Here is a 25,713-nt window from a genome sequence, read left to right on the forward strand (position 1 = left end):
CATATAATAATTCCCACCTCATGGGACTTGTGGAAATTAAATGAGATAATTGAAGATAGCACTTAATGTACAGCAAGTCAATAACTATTGTCCGTTGTGATGGCTGAGGTAGTTGTTGGGGTCAAGATCATTGCTGTTATTCTTCCTATTAACGCAAAATCCCACGTAAGTGCTACCTCCTCTAGGAAATCATTGCCCCCCTCCCGGGATGCCCCTTAAAATGTCCTCTTCTGACAACAGCATCTTTGTGTGAGGAAAAGATTTTTTTGCCTGTGTTGACCTTTGGAACACATATGACAGTTTGAAATTATATATGAGGGATACGGATATAATTTTTTTAAATTTTTATTTATTTTTTAAATTTCTTTTCAGTGTTCCATCATGCTGTACCTGTTCCTCTTCCGTCTTGTCTCTATTTAGTAAACTAGAATAGTCCTCTCTGTCTAATTCACCTCTTAAATCAGGCCGATTACGTTAAATTTAGAACAGGGAAGTGTAACCTCAGATGACTGAGAAATCCAGGGGGCATCGCTGGATCCAGGGTTCAGATGGACCCCCAGGGCTCTTGCATCCCACATCGCTCAGCACTACTTGCTTTCTCTTTGCTCTAGCCTCAGATACTCCCACCCACCAAAGCAAAAGGTCCGGGGCAGTTCCAGAGGAAGATGTCAATGTTTTTGCTGAAAATTCTAAGGAAAAGCCCTACAGCAGACTCAGATTGGGCCATTTGAAGTCACATGCTCAAGCCTAAACCAATCGTGAGCGGGTATGGGTGTGCAGCTTATTCCCATTGGCTGGTCAGGGACAGAACCCACTCTTTGTGGCAGGTGCATGGAGTCACACTTGACCCAATCAAGGAGAGGAAACAGGAATGTTATAAACTGGGTTAGGGGCCATTTCCCAAAGAAGGCTGAGCCGACAGACAATAAATAAATACCACTCAGCTGCATGCACCATGCCTACCAGGGGACAATCACAACATAGATGCTCAATAAATATTTGCTCAACATTTGTAGAATGAATAATTTACGTGTCCATTTCTTGCTTCCCTGATGTGTCAAGAGACAAGGACATGAAAATGGAGGCAAGACCCATCTAGGGGTTCCAAGCTTGCCCTAGTACATATTCATAGGGTGATTTTGAACAAGTTATTTTCTCCGTTCTGAATATGTTCTTCCCTGTAAAATGACATAGAAATTGTTTTGTATCTTTCAGTCTTGTTTCGAGGACTCAATCAGATAAGATGTGTAAAAGGCATCTCGTTACAACAGTACACAAATGCGTGTTGGTAATGATGAGATTGGAAGCCAGCTCTGTGTAGGAAACACCTTCCAGACTTGGCACATGTCTGGGCACACAGGATACAGGGGCAAGAGGACCCTCCATGCCTCGCCTTTCCTCCAATATCTTCATAGTATTTATATAAACACTTTGGCTAAAGAAAGAGAATAAGGCGTGAGTGTGTGCATGGTGTGTGTGTGTGTGTGTGTGTGTGTGTTTTAAACCAAGGTTTAACTAAACCTCAGGAGTTTTCAGTCTGTTTTCCTAATAAAGTTTACTCAGAAACATCGCATCGGCAGTGACTGTCAAGAGACCCCAGGGCTCTTTGTGTAAATTGAAAAGACTCCTGCGTTTGCTCCTGTTTTTATTATGGGAATCACACTAAATGTGATAATTTTTGTGAAGCGTGTTTGCTGTCAACTTCTAATTGTGCTTGTTCATAAGCAGCTGAATGAGAACGAATCGTCTCAATCCATCTGTGATTAGTCACCAAACATAGAAATCTTCCCATCAGACCCGAAATAGAAAACCCTCGCCTCTAACGATTTCATGTCAAGCCAATGCTGGGTTCACAGACTCTCAGAGGGAAAGTGGTGTCTGAACGTTCTCTCCCCCAATTGCCTCTCACAACTCCAAGCTATCTGGGATCTGAGGCTGGATTTGGGGTTGTGTTCTCTACACCCTAAATCCGGAAAGCTCACCCCATGCCAGGTACTCAGATGTCTACTGTGGCCAGACTCGCTGATCAAGACTGAACAGCTACTATTTTGAACTCAGAGTTAAGCCTATAGCTAGCCACACATGCACTTGATAATATCTTGTTTTATATAAATTTTCTCATAGTAAAAGTAAAATGACCCTTCTCAGCAAAATTCTAAGCTCGTTGAGGAGTTCCTCTAAGTTTAGACTTGGGGGTTGGTGGGGGCATAAAAACCCTTAGAGACCATTGAGGCCTATTTTGACAGTAAAACTGTAACAGATGAATAAACTGAGGCATGAATAAATTAAGTCTCCCCACCCTAGTCAAAGGCACAGTGTTCAGCACATAGTAGATGCTTGATAAATCCTTGCGAGTGTGAACTGAGCTGAATTTTAGCCTGTCAATGACTTGTTAGCATGAGTGATGGTTTGCAATGAAAGGAATACAGGGTTCGAACATGGCGCGGTGCCCCGGCACCCCAGGAATGTGCTAGAATGGATGGCAGCAGCAGGGCCCAGCCCAAAGCACACAAGGCCAGCACCTGGAGGCTTACCCTTTCACCCGCACCTGGCCCTCAGCATTCCAGCTGGCCTGGGCTTAACCAGAAGCTGAGCAGATGCTGGAAAGTAAGGAGAGTCTTCTGAAACTGGCCCCCTCCTTGAGATCTAGAAAATTCCCCAGGAAATCTAGATAGGGATCTTCTACAAGAATCTTGGCCCAATACTTCATATTCACCCATGCCTTTGCTTTGCTGTTCCCCCTGCTGGAAATGCTCTGAGTCCCTGTTCTGCTCCCCAAACTCATCCGGTTTTCCCACCTCATCACATGCCCGCCTCCCAACCCAGAGCACAGGGTCTTCTCCCGGAAGGGCAGTCACAGCTCCTGTTCCCCAGAGCTTGTTGGGTGCCAGACCTCAGGAACATCCTTGTGCACTTAGGTAGCTCATATAATTATCCATAAAAACCCAGAAGCACATTTTACTTTACTCCTTTTACAGATGAGAAAACTGAGACAAAATAAGCAAATTTCCCTAGGTCACACAGCTAGTAAGTTGTCAAAGAAGCGCCAACACCACTTGGTCTGATCCAAAGCCTATGCTCGTGACCCAGCTCAAGGCCTCGTGTGGCTGGGTGGGACACCTTAAAATACTCATTTCATGGGGTATTGTTTATCTGAGTTTGGAAATTGAGGTTCATTTGGAACTTTATAGGACATTTTCTCTGAGCCAGGAAGCCCATTTGGTCCTCCTGGGAGTGGCTGCCATGTCCGTAGTATGTTATGGGAGCAAAGGCTCAAAGCTAAATGAAAAGGCTACAGAAATGAGTCTGTTGTCCGGGAGCACGCAGTGATGTGCTAAAAGTATGCGTCATTGAAGTTTTACCACCTCTGTGCTCTGCAAATTTCCCCCGCCATGTCAAGTTGTTATTTTTGGAGTGTGGAGGGCCACTGTGCTACAGGAGTCCCATTTTGGCAGCCGAAGCTGGGCTCTCTGTAGGATTCAGGCATGTCCGGGCATTTGGGAAGGTCTGTGAGGCAGGCCTGCCAAGGGTCTGTGTGCATGAGGGACCGGGAGCCTGTTGGGAAAGGTCTCGCCCTAAGGGAGACAGAGTTCAGGGACAGAAGCTTGGGTTGGAGGAGGGAGGAAAACTGAGGGTAGTCCTGTGTGACATGGGTCCTTCCCACTTTCCTCCCCATGCTCAGCCACCAGGTACTCATGCTGAGCTCAAGGCAGAGGAAGCTTCAGTAAAGGAGCAAATGAAACAAGAAGAGCTCATTCGCTAAAATGTCCATGAGTGGGTGAGGGCCCAAGATGGCGCCCTGCTGTTCCGCCTTCCCCCCCGGGTGGCACTGCTACTTTACTGTCAGGGAACATGACAGCCAGCTTGGCGAGCACACCATGAGTCTCTGATCCAGTCACAAGCAAAATGTGCCTGTGTCTGAAAATGTGCCCCGATTGAATACCAAATTACCACCCTTTTTTCATACATCTTTTTGTCAAGTTTGTTTTTCACGTTAAATATATTATATTTTTCTCAAACCAGATTTTTGCAAAATTCTTGTTGGTTTTACATGGGGAGCTTGCCCACCAACCATCAGTCCCTTTTGGAGAGTGGTCAGCCCAGTGTGATGGGTACCTGTCATTCAATAAGGAACTTAGACCTGCCTGGGAGTGGGAGGGCCACCTGGCCTGGGGCTCCATAGGGCCCCTGTTCTTCGAGGGGTACAGCATCTTCTCTTTGCCAAGGGGCCTGAGACAAAAGGGGCCTGTTCTCCTGTGAAAGTCTCCAACAGCCTTGCTCAGAACAAACATGATTCCTGTTCTTTCTGGTTTCTAAACAAATTGCTGGTATATTGCGTCATCAACTGCAGTTGGCTTTAATGCCATTTTAAGATATTAAAATTTTATAATGTCATTTACTTTTTTCACCCTTTCTGGGCCCTTCTGTTTACATAGTTACAAGAAATTGCCAGTAGTATGTGCCCTAGGAAAAGACAGGTGCGTTCACGTGCTTTCACACCCCTGAGCCTTTGCGTATGACTTCTCCTGTGCCTGACAGGCTAATAAGAGCTGACATTAGCTGAACACACACTCTGTGCCAGGCACTGTCCCAAAGGAGTCAACAATACCGTTAGGATATAGATACCGTGATCAGCCCAATCTTAGACCTCAGGGAAGCTGTGTCACAGAGCAATAAATGACTTGTCCAAGTTCACACAACTAGTGAGCAGTTAAAACTGAAATTCAAAACCTGTCTTCCTGACACCAAAACTGAGCTCTTGCCCATTCCAACAAACTGTTTCCTCACTGAATATCCTTTGTGCCCATGCCCTTAGTCAGCTGTTGAACATCTAATCAGCCTTCAGAACCCTGCTCTAGAATTACCTTCCTTATGGAACCCCTCCTGACTCCCGCAAATGGAGGTACCCTTCCTTTTTGACCACTTGGGCACCGTACACCCACATTGTTTTTGTCACTGGATTTCTTTGCTATTGTGTCTGGCTTTCACACGGGACTATAAATTTCTCGAGGTCAGAGAGCCTATCTTATGACTTTTTGTAGCCCTCCTATGCCTGGGACATAAGAGATGCTCAGTACTTCTTGATCAACCCCCATCAGACAAATGGTTCATAAGTATACATTGTACTGTTATTTTCAGGAACATGGGACTCTTATATGTCCTCAACCCTCTGAGACTTTCTGCAACACAAAGCATGCAACAGAGCAGCATTTTAAAAGGCTCTATAATTCATCTCTGAAAGCAAGTTTTGCTTGGCCTTCTTCAAGCTACCATTTATAAAAGGAGGCAACGTTCTAAGCTTGGTGACCATGTTCATTTTCTGTCACTAGTGCCTCTTCTCTTTTTTTTAAGATTTTATTTATTTATTTGACAGAGAGAGATCACAAGCAGGCAGAGAGGCAGGCAGAGAGAGAGGAGGAAGCAGGCTCCCCGCTGAGCAGAGAGCCCGACGCGGGGCTCGATCCCAGGACCCCGAGATCATGACCCGATGGCAGCGGCCTAACCCACTGAGCCACCCAGGCGCCCCACTAGCACCTCTTTTTTAAAAGATCTTACTTAATTATTTGATAGAGAAAGAGGGCACGAGCAGGGGGAGGAGCAGAGGGAGAAGCAGGCTCCTGAGCCTAACATGGGACTGGATCCCAGGACCCTGGGATCATGAACTGAGCCAAAGGCAGATGCTTGACCAACTGAGTCACCCAGGCGCCCCGTGTCACTAACTTCTCTCTTGCCATCACCAGTTGTGCCCTTTTCCTTCTTGGTGCTCTCTGCAAGCATCTTCAATTAAAAAAACAAAAAACAAAAAACAAAAAACTGAGCATGCCACAAAGACAACAGACTCTAATTGCTGTTTTTCATTCAAGCTTAATGATTCTCTCCTTACCCCATAATTGCTGTTCAGAGTTCAGCACATTCATTCACTAGTAATGAATGATGCATCTCTCCCTCGCATATCTAATTTAAATGGTCTTTTCCAAACGGTAGCTCCGACATGGTGACAAGATAGGACATAAACTCAGATTTCTGTTGTTGTTAAGTACAAATATTTTGATAAGTGCAGCTAATATGAGATATTTCCTCTTAGCTGGGTATGATACACATTGAAATATGACATTGGTACCATCTGTTCTTCATCATAAATATAAATGAAGTGATAATGAGCAAAACGTGATAAGGACTATCAGGATGATTGCACTTCGATGGTTTAATTTGGATCTTCATTAATCTAAAAATAAAACAATCTACAAATGACAAATGAACACATTTTTACTGATGCCGCACAAGTACCTTTCAGGCTACGGACTCTGTTGTTGCCACTTAAAATGAGAAGTGAATAATGCAAAAGTAGTTTTTTTTTTTTTTTTAAGCATCCATTGAGTTTTCTGTTCAAATCATTAACGCACTGTTTCCAGGGGTCTGTAAGGCCTGTTGATAGTGAAATGGAAGCCAAAACGACTTTGGTCCAGGCCCTTCTTCCCTGTGTGACCTTGGCCAAGTCACTTCACCTCTCTGGTCCTCCATCTCCTTCCCTCCCAAGGTTGCAATGAGAACTTTGAGGCAGCCCAAGTTGGGTGCACAACATAACGCCTGGCCCTACATAATACTCATAAATAGAGCATCAGCCGACACTTAGCAGGCCATCCTGGGTGCTCAGATGGATCTTGCAGGAAATACCATTTCACTAGCTCACACCAGTTTTCTGCATTGACCAAGGCATAGAGGCAGAGAGAGGTAAGGAACACACCAGAGATCACACGACTTCAAGCGTCCGCAGTGGGATCCACACCACGCAATCCCATTCCTGAAATTCTTAATTATTTTTTTTAATTTCCAATCATTAAGGGGAAAATCCATTCTATTCCAGCCAAAATGCACATAGCCAAAACGAACCACAGGGCCATTAGGGTTGCCTAGGAGCCTGCTTATGATGGACAACTTTCTCCTATTACACGAATCTCACCCAGGGCCCTGGACTTGGTAAGTAAATTACCTTTTCCGAGCACATTAGCTCACATCACCGCGGATCCTTTATTTCCCTTCAGCTGGCTCTGCCTGCCAATCTGCTCTTTGAGAAAACGGGTGGAAACTTCCATGAAACGGCTCATGGTTTTGCTGGATCATGGGCCTCAAAGCCCAAACAGCTGGGACAGCAGTTGTCCCGGGTTCTCACTCATTCCTGGCAACACTCCAGCAACCCCCCCCATGCCCCCTGTGTCCCCACTTCTGCTACTACCTGTAATATCTGAGCCTTACACCAGTTTCCTTACTTCTTCTCTTCCTGGCTATCAGAGTTTCCCCTTGCTGAGGGCCTACTGTGTGCCAGGTGCCAGTCCAGGCGACTGACATGCTTTATGTCTATAACTTTCATAGCAACCCTGAAATCATCCCCTGCATTTTGAGAAGAAAAAGCTGTAGGGATGCCTGGGTGGCTCAGTCGGTGAGGCATCTGACTCTTGGGCTCAGCTCAGGTCTTGATCTCAGAGTCATGAGTTCAAGACCCAGTTGGGCTCCCCGCTGGGCATGGAGCTTACTTAAAAAGAATAAAAAGCTGTAGACTCGGAGGGTGGCAACAACTTCCTTATCTTGCATCTCATGCCCTTCTTCCCCTCGGCTCTGACCAATACTTAAGGACCTCTCACCCCGGAAGGTGTTCCCTGACACCACTTCCTTCTCCCCAGTCCACAGTCTGCTCAGATGCCCTGTTTCTGGGCTCACACACCCCAGAGGCTGGTCATTCCTCCTATTCCTCGTATCCCCCTGTTGTTTGAACCATTGCAATCCTTGCCTGGGTTTTCCAACGACGTTAAGCTGCGGTGCCCATCCTGTGCCTAAGAGGCCATCCATGGATGAATAAATTAATGCCCGAGGTCACACTGAGGTCATACAGCTAGTGGTAAAGCATGCACTTGCAAGCAGATCACCTGGTCCTATCTGGCTCTCCACTCTGTACTAGCTGGGCATCCCTGCCCAAGTAGCTTACCCTCTCTGGGCCTCCCTTCATGATCATGGAGATCACAGCAACTGCCTCACTGGTGGCTATGAACATTTAATCAGTTATAGATAGTTATATCAGTTACAGATATTATATCAGTTATAGATACAGATAGTTATAGAGAGACTTCTTAAAACAGCGTCTGGCACGGAGCAAGAGATCAACGAAGAGTCGTGATTATTACCGCGTCGTTACCCTTATCCTCCTCATCAGAGCTGTACCAGACAGAGAACTCCAAACCCCAAGGTTCCCTGGCCTAGAAGTCCACTTACATGGCTTGCTTAGGGAAGAATCATCAAATTTATAAATCTAAAGAAAAATCAAATGACTTCATTAAAACATAGAGCAAATACAATTTTAACAAAATTGAACTTATAAAAAAATTGAACTTGATTTCGACGGTACCAGGGAAAAGAAAGAGCCGATCACTGCTTCTCAGCTGGTGTGCCCAGAAGCGATTTTTTGGGAAGCCAAGGAGTGACAAGGAACAGGGCTATCGAAAGGGCACAACCCGGGGTGGGGCCTGTCCCTCCAATCTTGTTCTTTCCGCTAAGAGTCCTTCTCCTTGCCTGAGCCTGGGGAGTCCAGCGGCTGGGGAGGAGAGGGCCCATGCCGAACCACATGGACCACGTTGTTTGCTCTGTGCCAGGGCCCAAAGGGGACTTCCACCATTGCTCGCCATCTGATAGGAGTGGCACCCATCAGAGCCCACAGGCCAAACCTACCAGCACTGTTTAAAAACCACCCCAAAGACCTATGGTCCAGCGTTCTTCAATAATGACATTCTCATATCTGAGAAAACAGGGCTCCTCGCTAGCAAGCAGATGTCCTATACCCAGGCCTTCCTTGCTGATCCTTCATCTGGGTCTTGGCTCCTGCCTTGCCCCTGCCCTCAGGGCCTTTCCTACTTCTTCCCATCTTTATAGGCCTCCTGCATTCTCCAAGGCTCAGTGCAAGTCACGCCTGAAGTGCCCGTCCTGCCCCTACTCCCCATCCCATCAGCCCACCTGTGGCTTCCCTGAAGCCCCCAGCAGGGACTGTCGCTGCACCCCTCCCACCCGGCCAGCACAGGGATGTAACATCTCACACCTGTCACCTGTAACCCTGGATGCCACTTCAGCAGCCCCGGTTCTTCTTCTAACCCCGAGCCGTGCAAGCTGTGGGCCCTCCAGAAATGCGTACAGGGTAGAAGACCTGATTCGGTGGCTGTGAAATAAGCCAGTGGTGCTCAAAGAAGATTTGGGGCTAAAATAAAGCACATGTGATCCTGCGTGTTTGTAAAATCATTTTTCTAGTGGAAAAGGCTTATGGCATGCTTTTATCACTTAAACTGTGTGTTGTCTTTCTTCCCACAGTATTTTACCTCTGCTCACCATGTGTGGAAGAGCAGCCGGGTCGTCTGTGGGAGAGGTGGGAGCCAAAGTCCAAAATGATGAAGTCGAGCACAAGAAGATATTTTGAGCTCTAACGACTAAAATACATGAACTGTTTTGGGGGGAAAGGCATGCATAATTCACCAGTGTTCCACATGGCTTTTTCTTCTACCCAGAGCCCTGCTCACTTGGATGAAAAATACAGATAATACACGGGTACATGCCACAACTGACTAGATTCAAAGATGCTCTCCTGTTTCCTAATGGAAAAAGATGCAGTAAATAAAGAGCGTGTGTAATAGATTATCAAGTTTTAATCATTTTTAAGGTTCTTCTTTTGGGGGGAGGAGGCAGGATCCTGCAGAAGGCTTTGTATTCATTAAAAAACAATCAGAAGGGGTGCCTGGGTGGCTCCAGGTTAAAGCCTCTGCCTTCGGCTCAGGGCATGATCTCAGGATCCTGAGATCAAGCCCCGCATCAGGCTCTCTGCTCAGCGGGGAGCCTGCTTCCTCCTCTCTCTCTGCCTGCCTCTCTGCCTGCTTGTGATCTCTGTCTGTCAAATAAATAAATAAAAATCTTTAAAAAAAAAAAATGGTGTGAACAAATTCAAGAAAGAGAACATTGGTTGAATGGTCTCTTTAAAGTTTAGTGATTCAGCCGTACCTTGATTCCCAAGTGCTCTTAACTCATTGCTATTGTTAGGATAACACTTCTGTATAAATGCTCAAAACACATCTCAGAAAAGAGTGGCTTAACGAGGGGGGGGAGTGTAGTAATCACAACTAAGTCTGTCTATCTAGTAGAAGCTGTTTACATTTTTGTAATAAACTGAACCTAGTAATCTTGAAAGAATGGCCGTAATTTTGCTTCCTTGTCTCTCTAGTTCCAAGCGGACTGGTTTTTTACCTCGCTCACTGATAGTTTTAGATATCTTGATGTATAGCCTTTAGAAGTCATTAAAAAATAAACAAATGAAGCCCCTGTTACTCCAACTTCATGCTGTGATCATTCCTCATACCTTATGTAAAGCAAACATCAAAAGTCAGAGAAAACTACTGATGACAAACACGACAGGTCTCCCGTTCTCGCAAGCCAGAAAGTTGGATTAAGAGCCACTCTTCTGATGCAATGCTGATTATTTATTTGAAGACGGTAACATTCCTGTTTTCTGCAATTAACTATTTTCTTGAAGAGCAACAGGCATAGAAGAATCACACATCTACGGTGATTTTTTTCAAAGAAAACAATTAGTACCCATATCACAAAAGCTAATTCAGACTAATTAAAGAACACCCACATCAGTTAAATATAATACTTCCTCTTTCACTTAACTCGCTGTACACAAAGTGTTACTAAGAAGTGTTGGGCTTCAAGATAATAAAAAATGACAGTTGAAGGGTCTGGAGCTTGGAAGAAAACTTTAGGGTCTGTAACCATTTTAATTGTATATAATTACAGAGAAGGAAGTGGAACAATTTAATTTCGGGGCCTTCATGCTATTAGAAGGGCTAATAGAACAGTATCAAAACTGGTTATTTAAGTAAAATTGTAAGAAGCTGTTTTTCATTCCACGATAGAAATGGAAATTAAGTGGAATTAAGTTGAATAACTTCTGTGCCATCGTATCCTTGATGTGATATAACAGTAATTCAAGATCTGGTGGAAATTGCTGGTAGAGGTTTAGAATAACTAAGTGAAATACACTGTTGAAATATGTTTTACTTTTTGATTTGGAAAATACATGAAAGTATGATGAAGAAAATACAAATCTACCGTAATAAGTATAGAATGTCTCTAGAAGGAACCAGAAGAAACTGGGAAGGGTTGTAGCAGTCTGGGGTATAAGGCTGGGAAGAGTCCTAGCTTCGACTAAATACCTTTTATTATGTTAGAATGTCATTTTTTAAATTAAATTAATTAAGTCTTTAGGAAATGACTCATAATTTTACTAAAGAACGAAGGGTTAACACTGGAGCATACTCCAATATTTTTCTATAGGCTTACCTACATTTCTTCTTTTACAAAATCTCAATCAGTGGGTATTTTATAACCTGATATAATCTGAGATTTTTCCCATGTTATAAAATATTCTTCTGAAGCTTGATTATTGGTAAATTAACCATGTGCATTTGTGGGTGTATCCTTTGTTTAACTAAATCTTCTGTTGTTGAGCATTTGACTTATCTTTCATTTTCCACTGATATAAATAGCTTTGCCATGAACATTCTTAATGCTGTACCTTCCTGATTATTTCCATAAGATATGTATCCTATGGAAGCAACGAGAGTAGAGTTATGGAATCAAAATAAATTACATTTTAGAACTTTTGACACACCTTGGCAAAATCTCCAGGAAGAAATTCTCAGGTTACGCTTTGGACCCAGGGCGCGGGAATGCCCTTTTCAGGGCACACTGCCCAACACTGGAGAAACACATTTGGGTCTCAGTCTTCTAAAATTTTCTAATCAAAATTGGGACTTCCAAATAGCCATGAGTTTCACACATTTATTTTTTGTTCTGTAAATTTGAATGTTGTAGGAAAGCTGTCATAGTTTAATTCTATAGAATACATTCCTCCCTTTGGTACCTGGAATGAAGTGGGATGGGTCCTAAATTTCCCTCTCAAAAGTCAAAGATTTTACCTAGGCTAAAAAAGAACTGGTTCTCTGCCTTGAATCACTAAGTGTTCCAAACAATAGGTCCTGGAAATCCATCAACCATGTCTCTGTCTTTGGCACCAAGAGAGAATTTAAGACTGAGGCGCATGAGCTCTGGCTAGGAATTCAACTTCTAAAGTTGCTGCCAGTTCACAGGGGGTATCGCTTCCCTTAATGGATTTGTCACTTCCTCAGACTGTCCCTTTAGAAAGGTGCAAAGACCAGCAGAATACCTTGGATAGAGGCTCCTTAAAAGACTTACCAGAAATGACACTCATCTGCTTTTTAGCGTAGAACTAAAATGTATCCTTTATAAGACAGAAGGAATGCTTATTCAATATAGATGAATTTTGAAATTACAGAAAAGCATAAAGAAAATAAATATTGCCTTTAATTCCACTATTCAGAGATAAACTCTGTTGATATTTCAGTTTATTTTTAGTAACCTAATATAGAATCTTCTGCACATACACATTTTCTTATTTTGCAAACATGGGGTAATATTAGACTTGTGTTGTAAACTGCTTTTTCACTTAAAATATCATGAACTATTTTCTGGGTCATTAAATATGTTACAGAAATGTTTTGATATCTTTATAGTATTCTGTCACCAAGATATACTTTTTTACAGAACATCAACTCCCACTACTTATTTCCAAATTTATCTGTTAAACTAGAAGCTTGCTTACACATCTGTATAAGCTTTAGCAAATGCCCCAGGCAAGTAGAATGACTGCTGAATTAAATCTAGTAGCCTTTGAAAAGGCTGGAGAAGGGTGAGGCATCTTTTTAATGTTCTATTAGTTACGGAAGAGAAAACTCTACAAGATGGGCAAAAATTAAATCTAGAATAATCTTGCACTTAAATTACTTCACAATTACTTTGAAATTCTTGCTGAAGTTTAAAGAAATTAACTCCCGAAATGATAGGCTATGCCTTATGGATTTGCTGAATGTGAGAAAGCCAATATGGAAGTTTAAAGAAATTAACTCCCAAAATGATAGGCTATGCCTTATGGATTTGTTGAATGTGAGAAAGCCAATATGGAATGCAATCAACAAGCCCACAGTCTCAGAAAAAGCCTCGTGTGAAAATATTAGTAAATTAATGCACATATATAAGTCTTAAGTAAAAATAAAATATTTTGAGTATAATCCTCATGTCATCTTTAACCATTCCCTACTTTAGCCAACTTTTTCAATGAACTGACAGATAGCCATTGTTCATTGCTTTGGATAAGAGGATTTCCAATCAATGAATAATCTTCTAGAAAAAAAATGTCTATAAACAGGATGGATGACTCCTCTAATTTTTTGCTGAAACAACGAAAAGCCATGTTGGTTCAAATGTACCACAACAGCCAAGTCGAACAAGTGAACAGCGTAAGTGATTTATGGGACATATGGGCATCTACATATCCTTCTACACATGGTATATCTATACATGGCCATTTTTCTTCTTATAAAACCCTTTTCCTGGGGAAACCCTGTTTCAGAAGACATATTCTGTTATCTGTCATTACCAAGGAAAGATGCTTCTCATTTTCGGAGACACAGCTAATGTGTTAATGCTTAAAAAGTCTTCCCTTTGTGTGCATAGTGACAGGATTGAAGGACATTTGGATGTAAACAGTACTAGGGAAATGTCACGTCAGGAATGATGGTATTCTTTCTTATTAGAAATAACCAAAACACCACCACCAACAACCAACCATGAAAATAAAAGCTTAGAGTACTTCCCATCTGCCTGTATCTCTAAAACATATGGCAGTCTCAGGTCATCAAAGAGGCCATGTTTTGTCAATAGAAACTCATATAGAACCTGCTGCTTATAGAAGGAATCAACATTGATTTGGAAAGTTGCCAAGTGATTGTGTGACGTGAGAAGCCTTTTCACAATTACAGCTTTCCAGACAATCATCACAGAGTGGGCTTCTTTTAAAGTTGTCTGAGAATATTGGTTATGGTTCCATCTTGAGCCTTTAGAAGCAAATCACTGTTCCTGATGGTTAATATGGTTGGGATAAGTTTTTCCTATTTATTATCAAGTTTGATTTTTCTCTTTAGGTTCTCTTTGTCTTGGCAGGTCATTTAATTATTTTCCATCTCCACAGTCAAACATCTGCTCCAATCCCCGTTCCACCCAGCATCTCCTCGCGTTCTTCTTCTTTCGGCTTCAATTAGAAGTTTGCTGATGGTAGTATCTCCGCTCAGATCTTGGACCTTGCAATTAATTTTAATCAGGCTTGTTAACACTTTTTTAATATGTAGGAAATAAGCAAATATGTAACTAAAAAGCCATTTATGTCTTTTATGAAGGTAACAAATATGCAATTAAAAACTCCTTCTCTCGGTGACTTTGCAATAAATTAACTTGTTTTGTCACTATTGTGCCTGTACAATGTCATTTTCTCTGGAGTTTTGACAGTCAGATTTTTTTTTATCCTTGGCAAAATTAGCAAGTAATATTAAGATCTAAGAAATGACAATTAGTTTGCGAATTAGGTGGGATATACAATGTGTTAATTATTGAGGGACCAGGCGCATGCAATTAAAATCTAGCATCCAGATAATGATAATGTAGTAGGCTTCTGAGTATCTAATGAAGTTGAAAATGTTCATTACCAACAAATTAATTCTCAGCTGCTTAACCAGTATTTAAAATGTCTATACAGAGGAATGGATCATGATAATCATTATTGTTCACAAATACAACAATAACACAAAATCTTGAAAGTCTAGCAGGACTCTTGTTTCATTGTTAAGCATTCTGTGCACACTGACAGGGGACCTTTCCAAAGACTCAGAAACATGGTAGCCCAGAAAGAGATCTTTGCTTCACTTAAAGCACTCTCTCAAGTCACCTAAAGGTCAAAGAATGAGAGAAGAGGAAAGGCAGTTGAGATGGGACATAGGTTAAGGTACCCAATATTTGCCCTAGCAGACCCTTCATGTTTCAGGAGTGATTCAGAAAATGTCTTCTTCACCTAACTTAAATGTGCTCCTCTTTGTAACTTGGAAACTCAGTTCCATGTGGATTTCCTACTTTAATAGATAGACCCAGTGTTCTAATAGCTGGAGAGTCAATGATAAGTTGTGTCTCAAGAGGAACCCTCATCTCGCAGAGGGTCAAACCCAAAAACAACTCATTACATTACAGTGTGACAACTGCCATAACACAGAGACAGAAGTCTGACTTACAACCTTCAAAGTCCCCTGGCTGCTGAATGGGGAGCAGATTGTTGAGGCAGGGGTGGAAAGAGACAGAACAGCCAGGGTTTTGCCATGGACCATGAGAAAGATGGCGGCAGTCTACAGGAATGGTAGCACTGACGAGATGAAAATGGTAGGACGGTAGATATATTTCAGATGGAGAATTGTATCCAGGATTTGGCTTGAGAAACTAAAAAGATGTTGCTATGGCTATATGATTTGGGGAGGACTGGGAGATGAAAAGGGCTAGAGGGAAACTTCCAGAGTCCTATTGGGGTGTAAGATTAAAGTGTCTATGGGAGAAATGAGTGAGGGTATCATGCAGGCACTGAAGTTCAGAAGTGAAGTGTGATTGAAGGTAGAAATTTGGGCACTCATCAGCATATAGATGGTTCTGAAGCCCCGGAATGGATGAGCCTACCTAGAGAGAAAGTGTAGAAAGAGAAGTGAAATCCCGGGAGCAAGCTCCAAGTAACGCCGGGGAAATTCAGGGAACAAGGGGAGTTAGCAGAGGAAAAGAAACAGGTGCAGCTAGAGAAGTCTCAGGACTGATGAAAAGCACAGTATCACAGAAACCTCCAGGGGAGAGAGTTCCAAGGGGAAAGGGAACAGGTAACCCCATACCTGTGCTAAGGTTATTCAGTGGAGCCCTATTATAATGGCAATACATTAGCAATAGTCTAGAGGCCCATCATGGGAGATTGAAGAAATAACTTGAGATTCATCCATACAAAGGAATATTCTGCAGTTGTAATGAAATGATTTTCAAAACGTACTATTCAAAATTCACTAAGTGGGAAAAGCAAAGATCTCTAGTGCCATTTGTCGGAAAAAAAGGAGGGGAGTATGGAATTTCTGGAATATGTATTGAATATTTTTGAAAGATGCAAAGTAATCTAGTAAGGTAGTTGTTTACAGGATGAGGAACTGGAGGACTCAGAACCAGAGGTAGAAGAGATAAGATTGTTTTAATCTTAGTGGTGTAGCTTTTAGACTTTAAAATTTCTATTTTATGCTATATACCTTGACTAATCAACATCAAGAGACAATATTTCTTGGTGTTTATTATTATGTTGTTTTTCACTGTCTTTTATTTTCCAGAGTTGTAATATTTACATTGCTTTAAGACCACATTTACTACAGTCGTTTGGATAATTCCGTGCTTAATTGGTTTCTATGCTCTCTGTTGGTCCTTTTCAAATTTTCATCACACATTGCCTCATTCATGAGGTCTCGCCTTTGCTCATCTCTCATTGGCTACAATATATGTTCATATAATTTTATCACCAAGAGTACTTAGTTGTTTATCTTCTGAGTCCTTTAATATGTGAGAATTTCTTTCTGTTGCTTTCATAGAAAAAGAACAGCTTGGTAGAGGCTTTAATGTAGGTTTTGCCCAAAAGAGAGCCTGAGATGAAGACTTGGGTGTGAGTAGCTTACTTGGGAGCCGTTCCCAGGGAACAGCAGGAAGGAAGCAAGGAAAGACAGAAGAAGAAAAACAATACGAACAATAAGGGAGGTATGATTGAGCTGGTGACCACTGTGGGGCAACTGGGGCTCGATGGGGACCCCTGAGGGAACATGGGGAATGTGTCTCAAAACTGTTCTGCAAAGGGTAGGAGGCTAGGGTGTTCATCTGCCAAGTTCCATCTCCATTTGGCCAAGCTGCTCCCAGGAACATTAACTCTCTCTCACTTCTGGCTTCCTCATCCTTGGAAAAAGCCCAGAGGCAGGTAGCCCTCAAAATCGCTGGAAGTGGAAAGCTGACAGCACGTCTGGGAACTGCCACCACAGGTGCCACACAGGTAGTTGAAATCCTAGGCATCCAGAGAGAACCTGGTGCAGGGCAGAAAAAGTGTCTGCTTCAACTGATACCACAGAATTCTTCACAGGTCTTTTTACTCACAAACCTCTAGGAATATTGTTCCATTGCTTTATGGAATCTAACATAGCAGAAAATTCCAAAGCCAGCCTGACTTTTTTTTCCCATTCTAAGTAACCAAGAATGCTTTAAAACTTCAAGAAAATTCAAGACATGGATATTAGTCTCAGTCTTGGCAATTTTTAATTAATTTTACCTATACACAGAGTACTCTTCCAATCTGGGGTTTCAGATCTTTCTTCAGTTCAGGACAGTTTTCTTCTATTATATCTTTGAATGTTTCTTATCTTACTGAGCAACTCTACTTAGACTCATATAGCTCTGTAATCTCATTTCCATAGCAATTATCATTTCTCTGATTAACTTCTCTTTGAACTTTCCTCTGCATCCAGGAGGTTTTTCTCAAGCCTAATTTCCACATCTGATAAAAATTGTCAACAGTGCCAGTCCTACTCTAAAATGATCATAACATCATTTTAAATTCTATTTTGGCATTACGTGTTTCCACAAATTTTTGTCTTACCTATGCCAACATGTCTTTTATTTTGGTCTCATTATTGTCTCCTCTTTCATATAAGTACTTTTTACATTCTTATAAGGATTTCATATCTAAACTGCATCTCTTCAAATATATGTTCATCATTATTGCCTGCCACGTATCACATTTCATGAGTCCCCTATTGTTGGGTTTTCTGTTTCGAAGCGGGTCTTCCCAGGCCTGTGATTTGTCTCAAATAAGCAGGGATGGAGGTGATACATTCTCCTCGTATCTGCTCCTGGGTTCCCTGAGTACTGTCGGAATTGTCTTCATATTGAAGGTAAGAGGCTGGCTGAGGTTGATTGGTAGTGCCATTTCAGTGATTCATTAGTGTCTGGGGTTGAGGAGGGGATCAAGGAGCAGGCAGGGGCATCAGAGCTGGAGCAGACCCAGCAGGGAACTTTGTCCTTCACCAACTTTCCTTTCAGGCCCTGAACAGTCTACTTTAACCAGACACTGGGACCAGCATTCTGCACCTGCTTTTCCCCCAGAGCTTAATGTGGCACTGTCTGGAAAGCTATCCCTTCCTGGAGCATAGATTCACTCCATCAAGGCTATATATACCCTTCCTACTGGGTAGGAACTGGAAGGTTGGGAGGCTGCCCTTCCAATTCTGAGATATACAATTCCCTACTACTTTCTCAGTAAGTGGAGCCAAGATTGAGACAGTGGGACCTAATCCCATGCTCGCCAGCCTGAGAGGCAAGGCCAGTTTCATGGGCATGTCACCTGTGCGATCAAACAGTCCTCTGCTCAGAAGGACCCTATGCACAGTCCTGCTATTACCATCTTGAAATTCTTAATAATTTTTGAATTAGGGTCCCAGTTTTCATTTTTTCATTGGACCCCACAAATTACATAACCAGTCTTGCTCAGAAGTTTTTCCCTGAGGTTTATGGCAGAATGGTGTCTGGTCCTCTACCAGACTGATCACAGACCCCTCAGATCCCAGTCATCCCCGTCAACAGCATTAAGTGGACAGTAAGGAAGAAGAGAGGTAAGTAGAACAAATACCACCAAGAAGGGTGAGAGGCAGAGTGGGTTTGACCACATGAATCCACAAAGACAGGATCAAGCAGTGGTACAACCACTAAGATGCTGTCGAGGATCCAAACTGTCTAGGCCAAGCACCATTCGGTTCTCATACTAATTCACACAGTCATTCTCCAAAACCCCACCAGTGAACTGTGATGGGCCGTTCAAAGGAGGCTCTTACAATCCTGATTTGGATTTGAGTCCCTCACTCCAGTGCTTTATTCCATTTTCTATTACTTTCCTTGAGTATCATCGTACCCCAGCCTTCACAAAATAAAGCTTGACGGAGAGATACAACAAATTTGTGCATCAGATGATCTACGAGACCATGACCTTGCCCTACTCTGAGAGTCATAACTGAGCAAGTTCAAATCCCTCTGAAAAACCAGAACCTACCTTTTTAATAAAAGCCTAGCAAATGGAGGTCATGTTATCCTGCCAGCTTAATAAGCTGGTTTATATTTATTTACTCCTATGAATCATTTGTTCTAATAAAAAGAATATCTAACAAACTGGATGCTATGATGGGAAGATGGCCTCTCACTTGGAAAATAAATGTCAAGTCTTCACCTCAACATTTATTTTTGGTAAATGCTGAGTCTCTGCCTTGGCATTTAAATAGCAGCAGGAAAACTTAATCAGACCACTGGAGGGTTCCAGGACTGGCTGGAGAGAACAATTGACTTTTGTAGACTCCGAAGCTCAAAGTGTAATGCCGACTGCTGTATATTCCCCGGAGGGTATACCTGGGGCAAGAGGAGGTGGGAATGATTATGCAGCCATTTGGACTTGTTTGTGCAGTTGAACCAAAAGAACTGACCTTCTTGTATACCTCCCTTTGTAGGAGAAAGAGCTCTGGGAGATCGTCGAACTCACTCTTTGTGTGTTCAGAGCCCGGGACTCCAAATGCCACTTGCACACACCAAGGCCAAATACACCAGCATAACCTGGAGAGCTGGAAATGGAAATCAGAGACATAAGAATGTATTGTCTGCATGACCCCTTCTGATTTATTCATTTCTGAGACTTCTTCACACCATGCCATTAAAAAAAAAAAAAATACAACAAAACCAAAACACAGCAGCTCCTAATTATTTACCATGCTCCTAATCAACACATTTCTCAGGTTGTTTTAAGCACTGTCTGTTCCAATAAGCAGAGGTTGTGTTCATGTTGCCTGGTTCAGAAATCAGCATCTGATTAAACCCCTGATTAAATCGTGTCCAGTGGGCAAGACCACTGATCACTGAACATGGCTTGTGCTGCTTCTCTACCTGGACGGTGGGAGCCCGGCAGCCTCTGAACACTGCTTTAAGAACAATAGATAGAACATGTTCCTCACTTAACCAGGATAGAAAGCCACCATTTTCACTAAAAACAAAAACAAAGCAAAACCCTCCACATGATACCCACTGATTCCTGGCTCCAGCAGAGAGCTCACCAAGGGCCTGGAAATGCATGGCCATGCCCTCCTGCCCCAGCGCCTCCCCAGACCACAGGCCACCACTTCTCTCCTGGGAGCAAGCATGGCTTCCTGGGCACGCAGGTGCCACTTGCTAACCTGCAAACTCCAAATGACTGTCTGACAGATGCACATTATACAAATCTCCCTCGAGGTGCTGCCTGGAGTGCCTGCCCCTTCCCAGGGGCTCAGAGCTGTTTGCTTCCATCTGCTGCAGGACCCGGGGGCCTCATGGGATCATGATGGTTTCACTAGACTACTGCCAAGTGGATGCAGGCCATTTGAGAAATGAATTTTTACTTTCAGGGGAGCATTTTTGGAAACTCCAAAGGCATGGAGAGGCGGGGAATTTGGCAACGGGAATGAAGCCATTTTTTCCCTTCCATTGGCCCGGGACTGTCATAGAAGAGGTACTGTGGTATCAGCATGGCTCCGTGAAAGTGACTGCACAGTGAGAATCGCATGCTTGTCTCGCCCCATCCTACACACTGTGGCGTTCTCCATAGCATTCCAGACGGACAAAGTATGCAAGTAAATATGTTAACCCAGAAAGAATAAAAAGAAAATAGAACTGTCATTCCTAAGGGCAATGACGTGCCACCCACTGAGCTTAATACGATTGGTCCTTAATACTTTACAGATGACCCCACCACTCAGAACATGTCATCGATGATCCCAGACACCTGGCAAGTGGCAGTGTCAACACTGGAATCCAGATCTCACTACCCAAGGGCTCACACAGTCTTTGCTCGTCTACTGTCTGTCCTGAGGATGGTGGCATCCCCTCTGCTAACTCTGGGCCTCATGGCTGTGTGACCTGAGCAGTCACCCTGTGCCCCACACACTTAGAAGGGCCCTGAACTTGGCTCAACTACTCTGCCCTCGCCATCTTGAAATTCTTCATAATTTTTTAATAAGGATCCTCATGCTAGATCCTGCTAGATCCCCGACAGAAGGCCACTTGAAGAACCCTTGTGACTCACATACCTTATAATTAAACCAATTCTGAAATAATTTTACCCTCGATTTCTGTGTTCATAACATCCAGGATAATTTCTAGTGAGCTTAGGTCATGACGAACCACCTGGAAGTCCTTTCTCTGATTTCCAGGAATAACCTAGCTCTAAAGAAAGATTCTGCAATAATTATCCTCTAAACCTCTCTATGTTAGAAATTATGAATAAGGGGTGCCTGGGTGGCTCAGTTATTAAGCGTCTGCGTTGGGCTCAGGTCATGATCCCAGGGTCCTGGGATCGAGCCCCACATCAGGCTCTCTGCTCGGTGGGAAGTCTGCTTCTGCCTCTCCCACTCCCCCTTCTTGTGTTCCCTGTCTCTGTGTGTCTCTCTCTGTCAAATAAATAAATAAAATCTTTTTTTAAATTATGAATAAATGGAACATTAAACCTTAAGCATTTAGAATAGGACCTACTGTATAATAAGAGCTTAATACATATAATGATTTTATTATTGTTGTTAATGTTTTCATTAGAGAATACATTTAGGTAAAATAAAAAATACCATCACCAACTAACAGTCACCAAATATCCATTATTCATTCTTCCTTTTAATAATAAAATCACTCCCTGCCCCCTCATAGATTTACCCAGCCACAGACGATACTTACCAGCTTCCCTTGCAGCTAGGCAAGGCCACGTGACTAAAGTCTGGCCAATGGGATGTGAGCAGTAGTGACTTCCACAGCTCCTGGGTCATACCCCTTACAACGGCAACTAATTGGCCTCCAGCCCCCTTCAAGGGCTTGAAATGCAAGCATGGGTCTATTGAGCCAACCTGGAATATGTCATAGAGAGTAACATTCTGGGAGATGGTAAAGCCCAACCAAAAACATGCCAGAACCTTGGGCGAATTCATGGAACAGAGAAGCCTGCCTGCCCTGCACCTATCACCTCTGACCTGCTCCACTGGAGAGAGAATGAAGTATCTGGTTTGAGCTACTGATTTCTAGCATTTCTTTGTTATGGAATCATAGACTATACCCAACTGATACATGCCTTAAGCATGTAAGAGGTTTCTTTTCTTTTTTTTTTTTTCTTGTACAAGAAGTACAGTAGACTTCTCATGGTGTACATTCAACTCCTTCTACAATGTCAGGATTGAAGTCTCTGTGATTCTCATGAATTACCCTCAGGAACTCATTGTAGCTTGAGTTATCACATCTGCATTTCTGAGGGGAAGGAGGAGGAAGAGAAGTCTTCCTGGAAATCCCTAGGGCTTGATCACTTCCATTTGATTGGCTGGACCATGTCACATGGCCACTCCTAGCTTGGAGCCAAGGAAGGTGAGTTTTTCATTTTCCTGCCTTTCTAATAGAGGGAGGAAAGGGGAAGGAGGCTGGGACTGGTGTTGAGAGAGCCCTAATTAATAATGTGATTCTTTTATAACAGTTACCAGAACCTTCTTGATGGTTTCTTGGAAATTCCTGACTTTTCCCAATCATGCTGCACCTTCCATCAAAGGTTTTGGTTCTAGCTGGAGATGGCCATTGTCCTAAACACCCCAAGTAGAAAGCGATAAGCAGAGGGACCCCCCCCCCAAGCCTGCCCCTCTCCAGCTAACTCTCTGCAAACATCTTTCCTTTGGGACTCGGACTGTGTCCAGACTCATTGATAAAGGAGGCTGTGTCCTCTAAGGAAGTCAGTGGGCAAATGGCTAGTGTTCTGAGTCCATGAGTGGATCAATGTGTTGCTGTATCCACAAGGCTCATTCTCAGGCCCAAGCGAACTTTATGAGATCCTGGCATTCTTGCAATACCCAGAATGGGAGCTTAATATGAGCTAAGCACCATGCCCAGCCCTTTTGAGGTACTGTTGCAGCTGATGCCCTCCCAAAACCCTGCAAAGTGGACAAAATTATTTTCCAGACTCTTCAGATGAGAAAACTGAGACTCCGAGAGGTTTGGAAGAATGGAGTGCTATTTGGGGACATTTTGCTGTGAACTTGGCGCATGTCTCTATTTCTCTTGGAATGATTTTGGTAACAATTTAGATGGATTTTCAATGCTTTGTGGGTGTCACACGGATGTGTTTTCTGGACGGGACCCTGTGCTGAGCGTGGCCACCTGGCAGTTCTTTCCCACAGGTCACATGGGCTGTCTCATTTCAGGAGTAGGGAGACGGCAGCAAGGAGGCATGAGGCAGACACATGTGGCTGGTTCTGGGGCTGTCTCCGGTTCTGACATCGGAGAGCATGTGGTTTCACGGCCACCTTCAGAGTGGAGCTGGGAGCCCTTTCCCGAACGAACCTTCACAGGCTGTTCTGTGGGTAGAAATCTCACTGATTTCCTCACCAAAGGCCCCACTGCCAACTCAAAAGCATTATCCCATGCATATTCAGCTTCCCTAAGATACAAATCTGCCTCACAAAATATTTACTCAGCCTTTGACCCTGCAAGTGTAAACATATTATGACAAAGAACTCTAGAACTGAAAACCAGAGCTGCAGAAGGAAGACACATGGCTTTGAGCAAAGCTGCTATACCAACGGAAGCGTCTCCAGCCAGGAATGGTGGGGTTTCTAGTGTCGGCAGCTCGGGCTGGCCTCCCACCCTCACCGCCCCGCCTGATGAGCAGTCAGATCACTGCTCGCCATCTCCAGTCAGACGGGTGATGCTCTCTCTGGAGTGTGTGTGCTGGAGTCCTCTCTGGGCTAGGGCGACCCAAAGAACAGGCTGGCTCTCTCCCACCACTCCCCAGGAAGTGAATACAAAGAGCCAAGAAGAAAGGCAGGAAGTTCCTACCCACCTGGTTCCTGCACTGCAGCTCTCACATCCCATCTGATCGCAACCCTGGATGAGATCTAGAGCAAGAAGCAATGTGCCTTTCTAGAACTCGGACTGTACATGCTCCAGAAAATGGGAGTAGCATCCTTCCCTGGGCTTTGAATGCTCATTTTGTTTTTGTTTTTGTTTTTGTTTTTCTCTTCATTTTCCTGTCTTCCTTATTCCCACATCTTCCTTGTGGTTTACTCTTAAGTAAACACTTGCCTCATGTCTTTTCTGCCCAACCACCTCCCCACAGACCTGAGGCTACTACATTTGTCCAGTTCTGCCAGATGGCTGGCAGAGAACGACACATGCTGGCCCCTCATCATGGGGTTGACATTTGTCTTTACAGCCTGCTGGCATCCTTTCTTCCAGCAATGGCTCACCGATCTTCTTCAGGTTCTCAGGACTCCCCTGCGGGAGTGCATGTGATCTGGATGGCACTGACCCCTTCCCTATCCTAGAGATCTGGTTATCAGAGGGTCACATCTGTCCTGGCCATAGGGTCAGGTGCATAACCCAAGTAGGCCAAAAGAATTGGCTGATTCCAAGATGTCCTTAAAAATGTTGAAAATAGTCAGATAGACCACGCCTTGCGGATTCATTTAAATGCAAAGGACAGAGAAAAGGATCATAGAAAATTTAAACAAGAAAATGACATGATTTGATTGAGGCTTTTAAGGAATTCATCTGAGCACATGTGAGGAATGGATGGGGACGCCTGGGTGGCACAGTTGGAGGAGCATCCAACTCTTGCTTTCAGCTCACATCTGATCTCAGGGTCATGAGACCAAGCCCTGTGTAGAGTTCCACACTCAGCATGGGGTCTGCTTGTGTTCCTCCTCTCTCCCTCTCCTTCTGCCCTTCCCCACTGCCCCCCTCCAAATAAAATAAATCTTTAAAAAAAAAAAAAGGAATGGACAAAGCTGAGTGAGTGACGGCAGTTGGAGCTGATGGAATCAAGAGAAGTGAACAGTTCCAAGATGGATGTTGTAGTTCAAATCACTTGCCCTCCTGCTCTCTCCAAGACAACATTCATGCGGGGGAAAAAAGCCCTCAAATTACCTTTGCACACTTTTCCCCCAGTGAAAACAGCAGAAGGGGTTGCTTAGGCCTGATCCAGAAAGTAGCTGTAAGTGTGTGGACCCAAATAGCATTGGGACAAAATGATGTCAGTTGTGGCATCTGTCATCGTGTGGCAAGAAACACCATTTGCAGAGTCCTCAGACCCAAGCTCTTTCCTAGGATTCATTCGGAGGATAGCAGGGGCGATGCTGGAGAGTGTGGCTTTAAAGATCCTCCCACTTATGCTTATTACACTTACCTGAACACAGAGGGAAGAAAACCACAGGGATGCCTGTTGGGCTGCTTTTCTTCAGCTGGATATCCTGAAACAAGAAAATGTTAAGTGATTCCACTCATACAATCTCACACGACCCTTAGAGGGAAAAGGAGCATTCTTAACAATTATGGGTTGAAGTGTGTCTCCCAAAAAGATATGCCTGTGTCCTCACCCATGATACCTGGGAATGGGCCCTTATTTGGAAATAGGTCTTTGCAGCTGTAATTAAGGTGTAAGTTAAGATGAGGTGATACTGGAGTAGGTTGGATTAGGCTTTGGGGTTTTATTTTTTTTTTAAGATTTTATTTATCCACTTGACAGATAATGATCACAAGTAGGCAGAGAGGCAGGCAGAGAGAGGGGGGGTGGAGAAGCAGGCTCCCCGCGGAGCAGAGAGCCCGACGCGGGGCTTGATCCCAGGACCCTGAGATCATGAC

At 43.5% G+C, this 25,713-nt stretch overlaps 1 long non-coding RNA gene across 1 annotated transcript; it reads right to left on the minus strand.

Annotated features, from left to right (window-relative positions):
• Positions 1–1,013: 1,013 nt before the first annotated feature.
• LOC116573440 lies at positions 1,014–25,322 on the minus strand. The gene is made up of 3 exons (XR_004278791.1): positions 25,259–25,322; positions 19,512–19,646; positions 1,014–1,178 (listed from the first exon to the last, which is right to left on the minus strand). It is a non-coding gene; the product is annotated as an uncharacterized LOC116573440 (long non-coding RNA).
• Between the last annotated feature and the right edge of the window lie 391 nt (positions 25,323–25,713).

The sequence above is a fragment of the Mustela erminea genome, chromosome 14 (assembly GCF_009829155.1).
Source record: "Mustela erminea isolate mMusErm1 chromosome 14, mMusErm1.Pri, whole genome shotgun sequence".
Taxonomy (NCBI): Eukaryota; Metazoa; Chordata; class Mammalia; order Carnivora; family Mustelidae; genus Mustela; species Mustela erminea.